This window comes from Chroicocephalus ridibundus, chromosome 6 (genome assembly GCF_963924245.1).
Source record: "Chroicocephalus ridibundus chromosome 6, bChrRid1.1, whole genome shotgun sequence".
NCBI classification, from domain to species: domain Eukaryota; kingdom Metazoa; phylum Chordata; class Aves; order Charadriiformes; family Laridae; genus Chroicocephalus; species Chroicocephalus ridibundus.
In genome coordinates this window covers 39,107,785-39,126,838 of record NC_086289.1, presented here as the reverse complement: position 1 = coordinate 39,126,838, position 19,054 = coordinate 39,107,785, and the positions used below count along the sequence as shown (strand labels likewise).

The window sequence follows — 19,054 nt, the reverse complement described above, 5'->3', positions numbered from 1 at the left end:
TCCAAGAGTAGGAGAGAAGACCCCTCCATCTTGAGCTTAAAATGGTTGTGAGGCAACTGCAGCATTCAATATGAAATGTGAGTACATAAACACTGGGAATGTAAGAAGGAGGAAAAAAAAATAGTAAAGATCACACTCTGCTTTGCAGTTTTCCTTGATCAGTCCCAACCCCTGAACAGAGCATTAACTGGAGAACTGGTTTGTGACTCCACCGGTGATTTTCACCGCCACCCAGGGCAGGAGGATCCACTCAGGTGTTCTGCGGACACAGCAGTGCTCCAGACTGATGCTGTCTGACTCCTGCAAGCCTGAGACCTGCTTTTTAATCTCTGGTAACAGCTATACCCGATTTCTGCTCCCAAAACACCCCCCAGCCTTGCTCCAGTCTTCACCCAAATGCAGTGGACTGGCACATCCCCTCACCCTTTTTGGCAATCAGATTAATTCCCTGCTCACATCAGTGATCACTGCACCAGAACACCTTTGCCCAAGTCAGTGACAACAGGATGGTATGAACATGTGAATGCACAAGTACATGAAAAAGAATAAATCCTGAGTACACGTGAAACAGAGACAAATTATCTGGGGATGTGGGTTCCTCCCTTTCAGGATACCTGGCTCTCAAAGCCCAGCATCTAAATTCTAAGCTTGGCCAAGTCCAGAGGTCTAATTAATTTGCTGAAGGTTACAAAGATAGCTTTGGCAGAGATCAGAGTCGGACTCCAGTCTTGTGTAGTATTTCAATTGCAAAGTATCACCTCCACAACCAGATTTATTTTTCTTGGTTCTATTCGACTATAAATAAGAAACCTTCCTCTGCAACACCTGAAAGCTTACTGTGTGCTCCAGTCAAACCGTTCCTAATTATTAAGTTATCTGATTATGTTTGCCCTTTTGCTTATTTGAGCACCTCAGTGTCAGAGAAAGTATTAAAGCTTTTACAAAATAGGTAAATAATTTATTTTCACATCTCAACAGAGTTCGTTCTGGTCATTTACTGTTTCATATTGCATATTATTATATGCAATATCTCACCTGATTTACATGATGTTGCCACTTTCCATACGAATGTCTGAGTGGTCAATAATACCAATATATAAGTTAGGACTTCTCTTCTATTTAATAGAAAATACTCTTGTTTGGACATGAAAACCCTGTGCCTGCGTGAATATAGATACCCACCGAATGAAAACTTGTTCTCTGAATACTTGCTAAAACAAAAACACATCATAGATGCTTGCAAGGAGCCTGAGCATGACTGATAAGAAAGCAATATAAATCTCTGGCATACATTTGCCAACTCGATTCTAAAACATTCAGCTGATTGCAACTGTAGATTACTGATTTTCTCCAACCATCCACATTTTCATCTTCTGCTAAAAATATCCATTTACACAGACCAGCAAAGCAGCGGTCCAAGACGCCCAAACTTCAATAAATCACAGACATCTACTTAATCTCACGTAAATGAAGCTTCCCATTGTCCTTTTAAAATAAACAAGGAGGACACAGAGGCCTGCACATAATCACTAAATTACAAAGAACAGATGTGAAACATTAACAAGGAAACACTCATGCTGGCAAGGAGAAAACACTATAAAACAGCACACACTGTACTGAGCCAGATTGGCTTTTAAATGACTCATGCTTATGACATTACAAACAACAAGGAGCAAAAATAAAATAGTTCATTTGACTGGGTCTAATACACTTTAGTTACTTTAAATTAACTGCTAATTGTACCATTTCTTTCCCTCGTACTTCTCCTTTTGACGTCTTGGTTGAAATGCCTTTGATGGAGGGGAAATTACTACAAAACCCACCCAATTCATATCTAGGCATATGCCTATCATAAATTCATTATTAGTGCAAGCGTTCCCCTCAAAGCATGCATTCACTTCACTGAAAGGAACGCTTCTCTCTCATTTGCCTGGCCAACATGTTACTACACCAAGTATGCATATGATAAATTTTTCCTCAGTTTTCCAGATCAGTTCTCTGAAGTTCTTAGTCCATTCATCCCACGTGTTAAAAAGCCCATTTCTCACCTGTCACTGAGAGAGAGGAGAGAAAAGGAGTCACTTCTCGCAGTGTCAAAAAGGAGGCTGTTCAATGTATCCCGGAATGACCATGCCATGTGAAGTTATTCAGGCTAACAGAGATGAACCACCACCATGAAGTGCGGGACGATGAAAGCTAAAATAAAAATGGCAATTGAAATACAGTGTACTCTAATTAAGATCTTTTAGCAGTTATGGTATTTTTTTGGAACAGGCTTTTTAACTATGTTGCCGACACTCACACATACACGTTTTCTATTCATATGCCTATTCTACAAACACTCCTTCATGTTCTGAGCAGCTTTATGGTTTATTGGCCAGGAACAATTTAATTGGCTTACCTACCATGGTACACTAAAATATGCCATCTTTGCTTGAAACACTAATTTGTGCAAATTCTCCAAGCCCAGATGTACCCTAACCAGTATCTCCGACATTCACGTGAGATGATAGAATGGTTTGGGTTGGAAGGGTCCTTTATAGGTCCATCTAGTTCAAATCCCTGCAATGAGCACATGAGATATGTCAAAAGAAAAGGAATCTGAATTTTCTTATCCTTAAACAAGGATGTCAAATCAATCTTATACTTCCAAAAGCCACTAAAATACCACTGCCACCAGCCACTGTAACAAAAACTTGAAAACAGTGCATAATAACAGAAAAAGGAGGGGGGGGAAAAAAAAAAAGACAAAAACTTTGGGTCAAGACGACACAACATCCAGCGGAAGGAAAAAAAGAAAGTTAAGAAGGGGCTCACATAATTGCTGTTTGGCCACAGGCCTGCAATCGTATGTGCAAGTAGGCAGTAAAACTCCAACTTCTGACTGCTGCTTGAGCTAACTCAAACTCTATGCACGAATTATTCCAAAAAAGGGAGTACTTTGGTGCAAACAACACACTGCACCTTACGCTCTGGAGCTAAGCAATACTGAGGGAAGAGAAAGGGCCTCAATGATCCCCGTGACTCGGGTTGCAAGAAATGAAAAAGAATTTTACCTTTGTAGAATGACGTATCAGGAAGATTCCTTGCTGAGTACATACTAGATTAATTGTCATCTGGTCACTTCACATAAATAAAGGCACATATATAGTACGGTCGGATTACTGTCCATCTGTGTTCATTATGCCAGTGAGGAAGCACGTTTCATCTCATACAAACAGAACCTTTCTACTTGGTATTTCTTTATCACAAGTACTTTAACATGCTAATATTATTTTCTATTGTTGTTCAAACTACATAAAAATTAACACCTTAACTACTTGGTAGAAAGGAACCAAGCAAGATCTACACATTCAGTTTACAGAGAATCATAATAACGAAGACGAAGTATGCTGCGAAATTTCTACTGCTCCAACTAATGACAAATGGATCAAATTTATTTCTTTTCTCCGTATCTCTTGTAGAGATACCTGTATGCATGGTTAAAGCAGAAGTTCTCATCATGACCATCCTGGATTAACTTCTCAATAGCACAGGGAACACATTCTCTTCCTATTTTCCACTGGGAGAGGGAAAGAGGGAGGCAGCGAATGTCTTAATTTCTTAAGATTTCCATTGGTGGAGAAAGCAGCACATCCTTTGGTAACCTCTGTCAGCGATTATTCAAGCATAACTGTTAAAAAAAAAAAAATCAGCCTTTATTTGCAATCTGAGTTTCTGTAGCTGTAGACCCCGTTTAGCAGGGCTTCTTCGGCATTCATCTAGCAGACTGAAGAGTCCTTAAGTATTGCATAATCTGTAAGTATTTATGCAGACAGAAGGTGCATTAAAATACTCCACGTCTTTTCTTCTTTGAACTAAACGGACAATTCATTTTTCTCTTGCTGCAAATCAAGCTTCCTCGGCTCTTCCTGCACCGACTCTATTATCCTTTTACAATGTTGACACCCAAAGCAGGTTCTCCAGCCTAGGAATGATCTTACCACTACTTCACATGGAAATACCACCACTTCTGAGTCCAGGCTGATAATGCCCTGTATTTAATATTATTATTATACGTATCCAGGTAAGTCTGCTCTTTAGTCTAAGACCACTAGAGAAAATACAGACAAATTTAAGTGGCTGCAGCCTTTAGCCTTTTTATACAAATGTATCAGTCTATTAAAAGATTATTACGTTTCTTGCTCTTTGCAAGGAAGAGTGTTGAAGCAGCTAATCTTGCAGAAAGCAGCTGAGAGCTGGAGAAATATTCCCTTTACAAACCCAAGGAAGCAGCAAATAGAAGAGAGGCTTCAGAAGGTGATCAAAAGAAAAGAGCAGCCAGAAACAAAAGCTGAAGTAAGGAAATTGTTTTGTTTAATGGTTTAATAACATTTATATTGAAGAATAAGAACCACCATCTCAGAGAGAGCCCAATTATGGCACTTGTGAGAAACTCCACTTATACTGCAGAAATGCATACATAGTCTTCGTAATCCAGATATTTATATTCGTAATCCAATTTTAATAGAGTTGTAAAAACTCATTATTCCTGTTCAAATTTCTAAGAAAATTTGAACTAAAATGGCAAGAAAGAATACAAGAAAGCAGCCTCACAGCTATGGTGAACTTTAAAGCTCAATTTCAATGCCAAGATTTTATTTTGTTCGAGGCTAAGGGAGCCTGAGCACTTCACATTTCAGTGCTTATGCAGCTACCGTCACATCTAACCTGAGGAAAAATGCAGAGGATCATCTGTATTATTCAAGGCACATTTCCACTATTACCAAAAATGCACTGTGGCATTAAAATTAAGACTTCATATCAAGACGGCAATTTTCCAAAAATCACTCTTTTAATCTTTCCCATCCGCTTGACAGAAAAAAAAATTAAAAATTGAAAAAGAGAATCACTATTGGAACAACAGCAACAGAGCATTCTACCTGTACAAGGAGAATCAATGTACAGAGAGCAATGGAAAACATTAAAAAATAAATAAATAAATAAAGAGAAGTTTTACAAAACAAAAAGGTGTACAGGGCAATAACTTTAAGGGATCAGAGTATTTACTTTTCCCACTGAAGTGGAACAAATATTTACAGTCGGTTGTTTCTTCAGCACATTGAAATCATTACGCATCCAGCAAAGCACAAGCCAGGGTCAAGTAGGTATTGTGTTCATCAAGGCCACGTGCATGAGCTGCATGCAATTCTTTCATAAGGCATTAAAAATGTAGTGGTTGAGACACCAAATTGTTAATAAATATCCCTTTATATTATTAGATATCAGGAAGAACTACAAAGTCACTCATGAAATTACCCAGGGTAGGCCCTGAAAGTCTCATATGAGTATTCCTGAAGCGGAAAATAGATGCAAACTTGGTTTTGCTGGAATACACCATAGCGTTTGAAAGAAAAGGCTCACAAACCACCTGGTAGAGCAACACCTGCAAGATCTACCTGGAAAGTATTCACAATAAGGGACGTTTATCTTCAGGCAGACTAGAAATCAGTGCAAAGAACTGGACTGGCAAACTGGCTCGGTTCTGTCAAGTTCACAGACAAAAACAACCTGTGTGTCCGCTTCATCCATCTTTTCCTGCTCTGGAGTCTAGAATGGTTCCAGGAAAAGACAAGTAATATTGCTGAGCATGTGAACTTTGAGAGAAAAAACTGCTAATCACATCACAGCTAGGGGGGCACACGGTAGAGATTTTTCACACCAGTGACACATTTAACATCAGAGAATTAAAGGAGACAGGTCTTTAGAAGCGTTACTCTGCCAACCAACAAGGTCCATCTCGCCAAACATGCAGCTTAAGCCCAAAACCTGACTTTGTTTCTAAGATACTACTTCCAGAGAGACTAAGGAGCGTCTGATGTACCTCTGGCACAGACCAACAGCACAGGTGACAGACAGAACTGTTTCAGACATTAAGAAAGGCACTGTCTTATCCCTTTCACATGTTTTTAAAGCAGTGATGGGCAAGGCCCTTGAGACAGCCAGGAAGGAAGGACACACATCTATCAGCCCAGGGTCAAGCCTCTCTGGCACAGAAAATCATGTGTCCTCAGTGACCAGCTACAAGGCCTAAGATAAAAACATTGCAGCAACTATTCCTCCTCTGTCATGGCAGCCTACTTTTTAGAAGTTAACAGTGAGTTTCTTGCCGTTGCTGAAATATGTGAAATAATCGTGGTTACCCTTTGCCGAGGGCAATTTTCATAGTCTGAAACACAGCCTTCCTGTGAATTAGGTGGTAATTAGATTCTTTGCTTATTTATGTTCTTCTCTATTTATTCTTGTTAGAACACTACCAGCATGAGTAATTCATCGGGGTTTGAACAGTGGAGTCAGAACAAGAAGCACTAACAGATAGGAATAACAGGTACAACAGACTGACACATTTCAGCTCCAGGATAAGGCTATTCTTAGATCAAGTCCATGCAGCCCCAGATGATACAGCAGCCAAGCATCTGTGACAAGCATCATACCGGGGGGCAAGAAAGAGAGCACAAAGCTTTTTATGTTTGCAGTTGACCAGTCATAATATGAATTCTTGTATAACTAGGGGCAGAAGCAGATTTTATTCAGACAGAGTCCACTCTGGGTGGGTAGCAGACAGGTGGCCTTAGAGCTCCAGATATGAGCTGCCCCTTCTCACTGTATCTTCTTCCTGTCAAACGGTAACTGAAAAGACCAAAATCTCCCCTGCCCCAAGCAGGCTCTGGCCAGGAATAAGGCAAATTTTCCATAAACTCTATTGCTTGCAGTGACACAGAGTGTTATTTCTCTTCCTTCACCTCGGGAAAAAAGGAAAAGGCTGTACAGCACCCATGCTGTTACCTTCTGCTTGGCCCTGCCTCTCATCAACCAGGCATCTAGACACAGACGTGAGCTCCCCACAGCCTTTCCTCTGCTGTATTATTCCCTTGCCATTTTCTGTGGCTAGGTACAGCACCGTGAAGTTTCTGAAGTGACATTTTTCTAAGTTACCTTCCCTAAGAAAAGTCGTAGAAGATGGACAGAATATGTAAAGAACAGAATTTGACAGTGGACAAGTATTTATAATACTGCAGCAAATTCTGCTCGGCTGAACAGCATGTGTCTATTTGCCAGATCAAATGTGGATCCCAGTCACAGCACTGATCTTTATACACCACCTTTATACATATTAAGGAGGAAACTGTTCGATACTCTCTCTGTCCTGGTTATTTCTTTAATGATAGGAATGATGCTCATCTTAGCAATCAAAATAGGTTCGAGATTACTGACAAAAATGAAAACGTGATAAAAATATTTAACCAAAACTAAGAAACAGAATTAACACCGAGGAACAGAAGACTAAAAGCACACTTCCTTATACTTCTACAAATAGGAGCAAAGAGCATGTAACTTACAGTATCTGCTGCTGAAAAGGTTTGTTCTTAGCTACAGTCCTGCACACCTACAGCTCACTGCTACATACCCAAAACACAGTAATTCTTTCCTAATTAATATTACTTTTCAGAAGTGATGAACAGGTTTCACAGCTAGTGTAAAACAGTAGTTGAGGACCTGTTCTGTGCTTTACCCCAGGTTTGGACAGAATGAAGGCTGTATCACTACATTCTTCCTTTCTGGCCGCCTTATCCAGCCTATGCCAGCCAAGATCTGTCAAAAGCAATGTATAAATTACAAGATCAGAGATACATCTAACACATCTTTAAAAAAAAAAACAAAAACACCCCACAAAACCAAAATAAACAAAACCCCACCTACCTCACTTTGTGCAGTTCAGGCCCTCTACAGCTATGCCTGTGTGCAAACCAGCAATCACTTTATTTTGTTTGAAAAATCAGGTAACTGGAGGCAACTAGACCCAAGGGGCAGCCACTGGGCTGACCAAGCTCCTCAGGCCAGGCACTGGAGGGGTCCCCAGCATGTGGGAGCAACTGGGGAGACTGGGATCCAGGGCCAGTTACTGGATAGATCAAGGGTCTCAGGCCAACTATGGGAGTGAACGGCACTGGACAACTTCCCACCAAGGGGCCTTCTAACCCATACCCTGCTTTCACTTCCCCCTGCCGCACTGCCAGCCAACCCCAGGCAGAGACACCTCGTCCCTCCTGAGTGTTCCCCCTCTGTGTCATCACAGAAAGAACCTTTCAAATACTGTAACTTGACCTCACACCAGTCTGCGTATTTTGACTCTGATAAGTGGCACTGGCAAATACTGCAGCAGAAAGAAGTCCCTTTGGAAGAAAGGTGCTTGCATTTGACATGCCAATTGATCAAATACAGCAAAATAAACCTAAAGAACTGCAAAGTTTGAAACCACCTATCTGGTACTCCTTTTCTTTCTTTGCTGTTATGCATCTTCTTTCTTTCAGTGGAGAAGGTAACATCCTTGCCACAGAATTTTTTTATTGGAAACCTAACAACTACCATTGAAGGTTATTTTAAGTTATGTTAATACCACAGTACCTCCCTTACTCCAGTTATAACATTTATTTGGTAAACTATTCACAGGTACCGCTACATCTGGATTGAGTCCCAAATTTCAGAATAAACTTCCTGGACACACCGTTGGGTTTCACATAACGTTTATCCCCCACCAGACCGATGAAAGAGAGCTTTTCCTGTCATCTGAAAGACACATAGGTTTAAGACAGCCTACTTCACTTCTGAAGGCACAGACAGCACTTGAAGAACCACCTCAAACTGTGTCAGGTCTCAATGATCTGGTTTCCGCACACAAAACTGTGACTAAATTGCGGCAGCTCCAAGATTAGTTTTTGCATGCCAGTATTAATAGCAAGCAATGCTGACAGTTACTCATTGTAGCCTGTGGGGAAAATTTCTCTTGGGCAGGAACTACAGACATTGCTGAAAAATCTGAAATACTGCACACAGCATGAAAATATTGAACTTACCTCTCTTTCTGCAAACAGACTAAAAGGAATTTTCAAGGACTCCACTGGCATGAAACAACAGGCTGTGATACACAATGCCACAGGATACCAGATAGTAACAACAGAAGAAAAAGAAATCTGCTGTTTGCTTTCATTGACCAGCAAGTCACTGAAGAGAAGAAGTGCTGAGAATTTTAGCACTGGGTTTGTCCACAGTGGAACTCTACATGCAAGTCAATGAGAACCCGGCATAGATAAGACAACAGATAAGCCATTGGAGATGTCACCTAATCATGGCTCTCCAACAAGGAGAGCTAAGGAAAGCTAACCAGACAGAAGGCAGGCTATGGACATTTAAAACAAAAACAAGCCAGCCAACCAACCAAAACCACCCAAACCAAAACAGCAACAAGAAAACCCCCACCACACATCAAAAAGACACCACAGGCTTTCGACGTTAGCGAGACTGAGAGCAAGCAATAAAAGTGCACAGAGCAACCCCATCTAAATTTGCTGCAAAACTACCCCCATTGTTGAATTCAGAAAATAAAATGTATTATTTACTATAGAAAAGTATGACTTTAAGTGCCCTAAGTGATTCCTCAAAGAGAGTTAAAGGCTACTCCAGAAGCAAACTTGTCATTCACTACATGCTGCTCTCTGAAATTCTTTCTGGCTGAAAATTCCTGTAAAAATGATCTGACACGATTTTTTTTTTTTTGTCACTTATCATTATAAGAAAATAACTTCATTTTTTCAGATATGCTAGAACAATTTTTCCTATCTTTGTTGCAACATCCACAGATTCAGTAAATGGAAATTTTCAGCAGCATGCATTCAGCATAAAAAGCACAATCATCCAATAAAAACAGACACCTAATGATGAAAATTGTGTAGTATTAATTCCCCTGTGCAAAGGTGCGAAAAAGACTTTTTGCCAACAAAAATGGCTAAAACCGTATAACCAGCAATCAAAATTTTGTGGACTAACAGATGTTTAACAGATCATAAAAATCAGGGATATACTTTATTACCATTGAAACCGCCAATGCTTGAAGAGCCGCGATGCTTTTACAAGACAGGATCCTTCCCAAACGTGCTCCGGGAATGCCTGTTTAGATAATGGTGGAGATTAAAAGCCCATCTCCCTCATTGCAATCAAAAAAATCCCACTGCCTGGGACACGGGCAAGCCGTTAGGAAGAAGCATAACATTAGCTCCTGGAGGCGATTACTGCGGGTACAGCTACAGAGGCAGTAAAGACTTCCATGGCTGCGCATTTATGAACTGTGAAGTTGGAATTAACTTGATGTCCTATAGAAACATTTATATGAGCCTCCTTGGTTTAACACAGCAATCAAAATACAGAACTTACACTGGCCAAAAGAATAAATTACACTTGTTAACATCGCCTTTGGGACCCATAAGACCAGCCGCACATTTTGAGCCTGTTTCTTCCCCAGTGAAGAACAGTTCTTGCAGTGCCAAATTAAGGGAGGGAGAGAGAGATCTGTAATCCAGTACTAAGTCAAGCTCGAGATCCACAGGCAGAGGAAAAAGACAGCATAAATATTTTATTTCCATGTTTGTATTTATGAGCAAAGGTAACTAGCAACTTAGCAAGCAGAGACTACGGGGATGGAAGCCATCAGTTCGGATCAGTTGTTCTGATGCAGCGGTACTGCAGGACCCTTTTTCCCCTCCCTCTCAAATGTTTACTGAAGAAAGAGCATCAACCTTGAGGTCACCAAACCGATTCCCAGTCAGGTACCTCCAACTGCAGAAATTGCTCCGTTAACCTGACCCTGCAGGCTTCCTTCTGTCCACGGGTCACACGTTAGGAGATCCGGAACCATTCAAAAATGGGAGATTTCCTCTCTCTGTGAGCCACGCTATTAGGCACCGCAGCACTTGAGGTAAGGACTCGTCTTTCCCCCCATCGACTGTTCAGGGAGAGTATGTAGCTGTATCCAGAACAGACTGAGAAAGCAATTCTATACACATGCAAATCGTCTTAAAAAGAAAGGATGAGACAAAGATTAATCTTTTCCCACCCTTTCTGAAGCCTTAAGGACATCGTCAAGTGGAAATAATTCATGAGAAGACAAAAAGATGAAAGGATGATTGTTTTTAAGATGAGGACAACTACAGAACACGAGAACACCTTTCAAAGAGCTGACCAGGAACGGTCCTCTCTCCAGAAGCTCAAGCATTTCTGTATTTACCCCACTGTACCTCTGGCCTGTTACTCTGCTTTCTGCAAAGGGGGGCAGATTTCCCTTTTCTAAACAGATCATACTGAAAAAAAAAGCACATTAAACTTGTGCCTGCAACCCGACAGAACCTGGAAGGTGCAGCCTAATAAATTAAGATTTTGCTATTGCTGGTAGACATCAGAAACTTATCATCACCCTAACAGTGCAGGGTTTCAGGACTTGCCAAAATAAGATTCACACCGAGAAATATATTTTTCATAGAGCATTTAGCACAAGATTTGACAATGAATTACGTGACACTAAACCAGCTGCATGTGTAAGAGTGAAAAGAGTAAAGGATTGAACGTTAAAATCACCTGGGACTCTAATAACATCACTTTTTACCCAGATGCCTTTTCTCATAAAACTCAGTATATCAATTTCTGAAATTTCTACCTTTCTGTCAATTCTGGTTAGAAATGTTCAAGATATTCAAAACCTGTTAGTGCGAGGGAGAGAAATGAAACGAGATAAGCACACACAAGAGCCTGGATGATCACATAAGCCTTATTGCCACAGATAAACTAAAGTAGGAACGCATGAGGGAAGAAAAACAGAAAGACTACAGGGAAAAGAAACCGGACAGAAACCATCTCATTACATCAGTTTTGTTATGAAGCGAGTGAGCATAAGTCCTGTTGAAGCGTGAGACATATACCATATACTTATTTGAAATTGAGTCTATACATCTTAAAGAATGTATTTGAATGTTGTGTTCTGCCAGTCTAAAAAAAATTACCTTTTTCTGGGTTCAGATTCCAATGAACCTACATTATTAACTGTCAAGTTACATCAATTCTATTTAAAAAAAAAAAGCATCAGAAGTTTGACAAAATCAAATCAGATTTTTATGCCTCAGCAATTACCTTAATGCTCAACTGAAGATTTCTTCTGAAGTTTTATTGTCCAAATTTTCATGTCAAATTACCTATGGCATGGAACTGAGGATTCAAGAGAAAACTGCAAGGTAAAACATTTGCACAACTCAGTATAAAGCTAAGCACATCAGTACAGCAACAATGAGCAGCAGTCAGACTTTCCTTCTCCACCAAAAACAGATTATCTCCCTTTTCAGCTCTCAAATGGAAGACAAACTCCTCTTGCAAAAGGAAAAAGTATTTTTTTGCTACCGCAGGAACCGATGGCTCGCCTTCAGTCGGCTACAGCTTCCCAACATGCTGAAGCCAGAAAAAGAGTGTCAAGAGAATCCAGAAATGAGTCTTCTCAGAAAAGGTACTGATTCCCTCATGTACGGACTACATGCAGAGTAGATTTAACACAGATATGTATTTATTTACACAAATACAAAGCTTGTTAGTCAAAGATGCCAAATCATAGCTGGGAAATACTGGGCTATACAGAAGTAGCCATAGACTGCTGGCAGTCAGAGGAGCTTTTACCTTAAAGAAAGTCATCAACTTGCCTTACCCTGAGCAGCCCCCTGCTGCAGAGGGTGAAAAGAAGTGAAAGAGTGCAGAGGGTGAAAAGAAATGAAGTATTGGAAATTAGAGAACAAACAGACAGAAAAGTATTATTAAATCCTAAAGCTAATAATGGCTCGCTTTCTTTTAATTGAGTCAAATTTCTCCCTTCCCCACCCAACAAAAAAATCCTCAAAACATTCAGAATGAAGGAAAAGAAAAAAAGAAAAGGAAAAAAAAATCTGAATCTCTTAATTATGGATCTTTTCCCATAGACGTCAGGAGAAATAGCATAAAATTTAATAATGCTTTTTGTGGTTATTCTGTTTTCCCCCTTCTTCATGCCTCACTATGTATGTACACATACCATGTTTTGGTTTTTTTTTAAAAAAAAAAAAAAAACAAAAAACCAAACCAACAAAATAAACCAATAAAACCTGCTGAGTTTCCAGGAGCGTTTATACTACAGTCTTATTGGTTTGTGCAATGCTTCATATAAAAAAGGACCACAATTTATACAGAAGGTCCATAGGGGCTACCACTGTGACTCATACTGTCTACTCAAAAATAATAATAATAAGCAGCAGCAGCTTTAAACATCTCTGTCTTGAAAGACAGAGGAAAGCCCACCAGCCCTCTTCAAGAGCAGGTAATAAGCAAAACAGATGGAAAAATGACTTGCAAAAGAGACCAAACATAGTTCCAGCAGTTTGGTTCTGATAGACAAGGCATCAGTTTAGCAAACAGGTTCTGAAACATACTTAAAAAAACATTCCACGGAAACAATAAATGATCAATAGTATCTGTCTACATATGAATGTCTTATTAACGTATTTATTATTAACAAAGAGCAGGACACCTATTTTTTCATCCAGGAAAAAGGGAGCAATTGCTGGGATGCTAAAAATCACAGAAGGTGCAGTCTAAGTTTATGTAGGTGTTAAGCCTAATGCTGACTGAAGAACAGAGACCATCATTCAAAATGAACAAGAGACCATCGTTCACGGTAGCCAAAATTCATCTCAAGTGTTTTAGAGGGCTAGAAGACAGTATCAAAATGCCAGCAAGACCAGGGAAATCCAGCAAAGGGATCTGTAAGAATCACCAGGAGGGAAAGAGTCTGTGTTTGGTTTCTACAGCAGAGCTGATCATGAGCATTTAATCAGGTTTTACAACCTTTTCCAGAGTAAAATTTTAAACACTCTGGACCCTTCTTGTGTATCCCTTTAATATGCTACATTGCTAAAGTCCAGACAATAATACATATTCTTCCAAAACAAAGGCAGATTTAGAAAACTACAAACTAAGATTTATTTTGAAAAAAAATACGTCCAAGTGCTTCATCAGCTTAAGTTACAATTCTCCAAAGCGTATACATTCATTCAAATCAGTGAGCTGCCAAACAGCCTTTTAGGCTAATTAAAGAAACACTAGCGTGCCAAGAACTTCCCCGTCTCTCCTGAGACTAAAATACCAGCTAGTCCTCTACGCCGCCTCACCTCTATTTTATTACACAGAACCAAACTGTCTTGCTCTCCTTTACCAAGGAGACCTCCTTCATTTGCCCTAGCGGCTAACAGTACCACCGCAGCAACTCCGAAACGCAGCTCACCAGCGTCCTGGCTGCTGCCCTCCCTTCTAACGCCACGCGGCAGATGCAGCCCAGGGCAGGCAGATGGCTCACCTTGCACGTTCCTTTGCCAACCTGCAATTATCAGGGTTCATGACTATGAGTAGAAACAAACTCTGGAGCAATGCAAGTACTTACTTACATATTACTGAGGGATACATACCAATTCTGGGTAGTGTGGGGCTCTCAGGCTGTGATCACCTACCTCTTCCTCAGAAAAACCCTTATTTATAAGTCAGGTTAAACAGCAAACATAGCATAGTGGACAGAAAAAAAATAATTAAAAATCTTTTCCACAATCTAGAAAACCATCTCTAATACTGGTCTTGGAGCTTGAGATCCAATACAAAAAAGTGCGAAGTAGGACATCAGATTTTTGTCTGGAGGAATTGGACAGCAGCTTTACTAATCTGATCAGAAACTAAGTTTTAGGAGTAGTTTAAGCCCTTCAGACAGCAAACAGTATCTGAAAAATTTGGTACTTTTTGGCTCATAATTATCTTTTGAGTTCAGTTTTCAAAAACCTATTCCAAGACTGTTCTTCGGGACAACTTGCCATCAGATCTATGCTAGCGCTCATCCTCCCGCTTAAAGAATGTGGCTTTTCTTTGGCTCTGCGAACTTTTTAATTTTCTAGAGTACAGTATTTTTCTCCTCTACATTACCACTCAGACTTTTTAAAATAGAAACAAGAAAGATATAAATACTATGCTAAGTATAGGTATGATTTTGTGCAAGATACTTTCCCTACATACCATTTTTATATCTAAATGTATTAAGCTGTCTACATAACAACCTGGGGCACTCAGATCATGGCTCCCTCATGGCATCCCTCCAGAAATAACAGCAGAGCTCCAGCTCCCCTCCACGGCTTGTCCAAGATTTGATTAAACAGGAGGGGAAGCGCTTGGGCCTCCAGGCCTGCCCCAGGCTGTTCCGCAGTGAGCCTTCACAGGAGGAACACAAACACCACTTACAGGCAGTTCTGGGCCTGAAAAGGCCCATGGGGAAGGGTCTGGACACCAAAAGGGAGAGAAAAATAATCTGCACTGCAAGAATATGGAGGAAACTTTCCAAATCAGTAGTGAACTTGAGGAGAAAAAAAAAAAAAGTTAATTTTGTGAGAGTTCTGAGATGGCTATAACAGAGGCAACAAGGAAAAGACCGACCAGCGCCTTCCCTCTATGGGCCTTCTGCCAGGAAACCCCTTCTTTTCTTCTCATGAAGAATGGTGTGAGGAACCCTACCACCAAAGCACACACTACACACACACATTCACTCAAACAACATTCCAATCACTCCCCCTGAGCAGTTAAACAGGGTGCAATACCCAGAGAGGAGTGCACAGACACCTCAGCAAACTTACTGTCCGGATTTCAACAAAAAAGGTTGCATTTCCTGAAGTCAAGAGCGGTCACTATTCCAATACTTCTTTCAAACAAGACCAAGTCCTCACTCCTACTACAAAAACGTTTGCAGGCTCCATCCTTTCCGCACCTCCTTCTCAATAACTTCAAAGATTCATTTTAGGTCTTCTCTCTGCACAAGCTGACAAAAATTCAGCCCTGAGTATCTCCTGCCCTTCCCTAATAGCTGTCGCTAACCTTTGAGAGACAGGATTTTGGACCAGAACAGAGCTCCAGAGATTCATTTGCTCTCACCTGGCTTCAGTAAAAGCTTTTAGGTACAAGCCCATAAAACTACTTTCTTGACATGTACTGCATCCTGGACCTAACAAACATTACCTCCTGGATTCCTCCCACCTCCACTCAATTTGAAATAAATTACAAAGCACACAGACTGAGGACGTCCTTTACTATTACAGTGGAGAAAAACCCTCCTATTTTCTTTTAATTTAAGGGGTTGTTTCCTTTCTGCTGGCACATTTTAGGACTCCAGGGATGCATAGAACTTACTCCCAATTTCAGTTATGGTACCAACGTCTGGCAAGATAGCGTTTTCATTCAAATGCATGGTTACAACCTGCTCTTTCTGGTTTATTCTCTTATTTTAAGTTAATAAGGAAGCATTCTGTGGTCTCTTGACAAAAATATTCATACTAAGGTTTGGATTCTATTCTTTGGTAGTTTCCCTTTTTAACTTATGACAAGGCCTTAGCTGTCACAACACCTTCTTACTCCTTTTTAATTCATAGTTTCTTTAAAGGTCACTAGCAATACACATATAACCAAAAATACTCTGTAAAGATTACTAACACAGGTAACAAATGAGGGTGGGGAGAAAATATACGGTTCGTAGCTGTTTTACATTACAGGGCTGCAGCTGGAATTTACCCATCAAAAATGTTGCTGTGCCTGCGGACTGCAATTCTAAGCTAAACTGAGAAAAGGAAGTGATTTATTTTCGAGTAGAGATTCACAGACTATGTTTCCCTTCCTTAGTAGGAACGTTCTCTTGTAAAGGAGTGTACTTTTCTATTTTGTTTGTTTAAAAAAAAAAAAAAGAGAAAGACTAGGAAACTGAACAGACTTTACTCTTCAGTTCAAGAAGTGCTGGTAAGCACGTTTTCGTAACAACACATTGCATCAACATTAAAAAAAAAACAATTTTCTCACAGCAAGTTCCTCAGCAATGACCAACATGTTCAAACTATTATTTTCATCAAACTCACAGTTCTCTGATTCCTCAATTATGCGCAATGAAAAAAATTTTCAAACTACTAAATAAAGCATATGGTAGGAAAAGATTGTGAAAGACACCTCTGCATTTATGCATTGCTGTGATAGCATAAAAAGCAAAAGGATCAGATTGCAGATAACATCTCTGTGTTTAAATAATTTATTTTCTTGCCATGTACTCCTTTAAGTCAATGTCAAACACATAAAAATGCAAAGAAACTGGTGTAGCAGCTTACTGTACTACTCAAGCATAAATGTCACTGCTACACAGACCTTATATTATCAGCTTGACTATCAAGGTTAGCCATTACAAGTCCTCCTGAGACCCAAAATTTTCATCTAGACCAATATCTACCAGTAAACCTAATCAATGCTGAAAACCTCTTTCTACAAATATTCAACACGCTGTTTCCTCCTGAATTCAATTTTACTACTTGCCAATAGCTTATCTAGGGTTTTTTTTCAGCACTGAAAAAGGGATGCAGATGTCTAATTATCATATCGAAATTTCTAAATTTGTACACCTTCAAAACACGCAATGTTTGGAGCCACTATATTTTTCTTTTAAAAAACAGGTAATTCAAAGTATTTCAAAAGAGTTATAAACTCAAAATTAGTCAGTCAAGTAACACTGGAGCGATCCATTATGTTATTCTTACTTTACTTATACTCTTAAATGTCTTTGACAGCTTTTCCAAATAAAATAATAGATAAACCTACCTAGGGTTTGAAAAGATTGCCAATATCGGAATCCCTCTAGGGTTAGGGAGGGGGAGCAGATGTGAGAACTGGTCTCCAAAAAAATTCACTACAAATAAAATCTTATGCAGCAAACAGACAACACGAGTAACAAACGAGCAGGGCCAGATGCCATTCACCCAGGAATTGTTAAAGAACCTGGAGACAGAAGAGCCGGATTATGAACCAGGAGTTAAACCACTTGCTTCAACCTAGCCTCTGGATGTACCCATGGGAAGGTGATAACAAGAGGCCAGTGCATGAACAGAGTGCGTGGGAAAGCAGGTCTAACCCGGGGTTCGGCAAACTGGCAGAAACTGCTGCAAAGAGCAGAAACAGTGGGGAGATGAATAACTACAGCATATGGGGAAGAGTCAACGCAGCTTTTATCAGGTGAAGATGAACCTCTCAGATCTCCTGGAGTTTCCTGAAAAGGGAGGGAGTGGTGGTTGAGAGAGTCTAATTCTACAGGTTTCAACACTGTCTTCCAGCAAGACTCCTACAAAAGCTGTGCTGCCGTAAGCTACGAGGGAAGGCCCCTGCCTGTCTCTCCAAGCAGCTTATTAGAAGATGGTAAAAATAAAAGGTAGGATCAAGTGGCCATCGGACTACATCAGGATCTGCACTCAGGTTTGTGCCATGCAATGCACTCCTAAGATAACCCGGAAAGGGGGTGGGATGGTGAGATGACAAAGTCTGAGTTTATACGCGCCTGGAGCTGACCCACAGAAAAACCCACCAGTTTCTACTCAAACCTTCGCAGAGAGCAAAAATGGGGAAAATTACTGGATGGCTGTGGGAGGTAGACAGTGGCACTGGCATATGATGGAAGGGGAGAGGAGTACCCATTTGGTGGAAAAAGATTTAACGTTTCAACTGTTTTTCTCAGCAAATCTTCCAGCTTTACTCGTTGTCAGGTATTAATGCTGTTATATTCATGAAACCCTAAAATCCATCCCTAAGTAGCTGCAGGAGCAGCTTAGCTGAATGACATGAACAAGACTATCATATACTAAGTAACATCTCAGGAAAATAGTTTGAATTTTATAATGGAGAACAACATTAACAACCTCTAGCCCAGGAAGATTTTTTTAAAAAAATACTCCTTCTCAAATAAAGTACTAGTATCTACCTCCAAACAGAGTAAATTTTTTTTTTTTTTAAGCTTCGATAGCCTGTTTGAAGGAGAATTCACAAAGCACTTTCACTTAACTCATCTCTCTCAGCAAAAATGTTTCACTTCGTAACTTGATACAGGAAAAAAAAAACCAACATATGAGGCTAATACAAAACCTTGGGTACTCCAGTACTTCTAGAATGCGAGCATCCTGTCCTTATTTTGAAATTCCAAGGGAGTTAGCTTGCCATTTCGAAAGCTAGCCTAAGGAACCAGGCCATGAGATCCAACACCATTTGTTGTGCAACTGCCAGACTGAGGTTCTGAGCTAACAGCAAGCTGACAAGGCTCAAAATACATTTTAAAGACTGAAAGAAATTA

At 40.1% G+C, this 19,054-nt stretch overlaps 1 protein-coding gene across 20 annotated transcripts in view; it reads right to left on the bottom strand.

The window, feature by feature from the left end:
- PCDH15 (protocadherin related 15) overlaps window positions 1-19,054 on the bottom strand; it is an 811,115-nt gene that overhangs the window by 688,619 nt on the left and 103,442 nt on the right. Inside the window, exon 1 of one of the 20 annotated variants that reach the window (XM_063340183.1) lies at window positions 2,049-2,064. The exons of the other annotated variants lie outside the window; for them this stretch is intronic. The gene's annotated coding sequence lies outside the window, so the exon portion shown is untranslated. Of the gene's footprint in view, window positions 1-2,048; window positions 2,065-19,054 lie in introns of those variants that run through there. 20 annotated transcript variants of the gene reach the window in all.